The sequence below is a fragment of the Triticum aestivum genome, chromosome 6A (assembly GCF_018294505.1).
Source record: "Triticum aestivum cultivar Chinese Spring chromosome 6A, IWGSC CS RefSeq v2.1, whole genome shotgun sequence".
Taxonomy (NCBI): Eukaryota; Viridiplantae; Streptophyta; class Magnoliopsida; order Poales; family Poaceae; genus Triticum; species Triticum aestivum.
Genome location: NC_057809.1, coordinates 18,688,582 through 18,690,689, shown reverse-complemented (window position 1 = coordinate 18,690,689; position 2,108 = coordinate 18,688,582). Strand labels below are relative to the sequence as shown.

Here is a 2,108-nt window from a genome sequence, read left to right as displayed (position 1 = left end):
AAAAGTACTAAAAATCCGAGACAAAACAAAAACAAATAAGAGAAAGTCGACGAAAAAGTAAAAAGGGAAAACTTTGAAAGAAGACGAATAGGAAAAATAAATAGAGACAACAGAGGAAAAATAAAAAATGAAACAATAAAATGGAATTCAGCAAAAGAAAAATGTAACAAACAGAAAAATATAATGGAAAAAACGATATAAACCCTCGAAAACAGCATGAAAAACAAGAGAAGCGTACACAAAACCTATATCCTTAGCACAAGACCTTCCATGGACTCGGTACTAGTTTTGGTTGCAAGCGATTTAGCGGAGAATCAATGTGTTCAATTCAAAGTTTTTTTACTGAGATTTGTACCTGTTGTATTTCCATGGTGGTTACCAATTTTACTTTCAGAAAAATATTTTTTTATTGATGGAACGAAGTGAAACATCACTATATCAGTTTTCTTACATGAGCATGGTTGCTATCTTAATTCCTCAATGTTTGTTTCTGCTTTAGGTCAATCTAAATTAGTACCTTATCTGGCTAGTGGCTCATAAATCATAAATCTGGTTTGTGGTTTGTTACATACACCTGAGTCCTGACTCCCCAAACTTCAGTTTGCATACGGCCGGCTCAACTCCAACCGGAAGAATTTGTTTGGCCTGTGAATACAACATGTAAAGAACTCAACTACAGAGGGAAAGATCAAGGCGAAATTAACTGCAGGAATGTCTTGGCATGGCTTTTGTGGTTCGTTGGTACATGCTTGAGCAAGTCTAAGATGGTGGTGCTGACTGACAGAAAGCTGATCATGAGGTGCGAATTTTTTCTCTGCAGCTCAATAGTAATATGATTGTGTTGATCTTCATAAGGAATTTACAATCAGTGTTTGCAATTGAGCACCATAATTCAGAGAGCAAAGAATTGGGGGATTTTTCAGCCGATATAAGTGAGAATTTAGTACTAGGATAAAACAGCACAGGAAGCAAGGATTAACAGGATCAATTTCACCCACAGATAGAACAAGAGAATTAAGATCTGAGCGATTGCATATTTAGCCATTCCTACAGAAATCACAGACATAATGCCACCCTTTCTCAGCGAATCTAAGGGCAGAACCACTACTCATCTAACTAACCAAAAGACTGCTCATCTTGTCCATGAGAAATGGATCTAAGCAACAATGGCTATGCTATGGGGAATTCTACTCCTTGGCGGCGACCTTCTTCTTGGGGGACTTGGTGGAGGTCTTCTTCTTGGGCGACTTGGCCTCCTTCTCGGCCGCGGCGGGGGACTTCTTGGGCAGCAGCACGGGAGTTGATGTTGGGGATGACGCCGCCGTGGGCGATGGTGACGCCGGCAAGCAGCCTGCCGAGCTCCTGGTCGTTGCGGACGGCGAGCAGCAGGTGGCGCGGGATGATGCGGGTCTTCTTGTTGTCCTTGGCCGCGTTGCCGGCAAGCTCCAGGACCTGAGATTCAAAAACGAAATCTGTAAGTTTTCCGTCGAACACAAGAAGAACAGAGCAGAACTGATGCTCGGGGACAGGAAAGATCCGTCAGTCATCCGTCGAACAGTGCAAGAACAGAGCAGAACAGCCTCGAGGAGGGAGGACATCTGTGCGTACCTCGGCGGCGAGGTACTCGAGGACGGCGGCGAGGTAGACGGGGGCGCCGGAGCCGACGCGCTGGGCGTAGCGGCCCTTCTTGAGGTAGCGCCCGATGCGGCCGACCGGGAACTGGAGCCCGGCCTTCACGGAGCGGGTCACCGCCTTCTTCCTGTCGCCGCCCTTCCTTCCGGCCATCTTGCTTGCTGCTACTTCTCCGGCGACGAGGGCTCTCGAGGTGTGGTGTTGGCGGCGGCGGCGCTGGATCGGAATGCTCTGAGCTTGTGTGTTGGAACGCTGGCGTGGGCGCGGGTTTTATCCGGAGGAGGGAGCGCCGCTGGCGGGGGGAGCGATCCGCGTGATGCGGTGCGCCAGCCGTTGGATCTGCAGGGTGCGGGCGGTCGAGATCAGTTTGGGGGCACGATCCGTGTGAGGGTCTAATCGGCCAATCAGAGAGCAGGGATTTTCTTTTACCACTTGATGATTGTCTTTGTGCATCATTTGTACAAAAATTTCCACTC

The 2,108-nt window shown here is 47.8% G+C and overlaps 1 pseudogene; it reads right to left on the bottom strand.

Moving 5' to 3' along the window:
- Positions 1-1,003: 1,003 nt before the first annotated feature.
- LOC123131715 (histone H2A.1-like) lies at positions 1,004-1,869 on the bottom strand (annotated as a pseudogene).
- Positions 1,870-2,108: the final 239 nt, after the last annotated feature.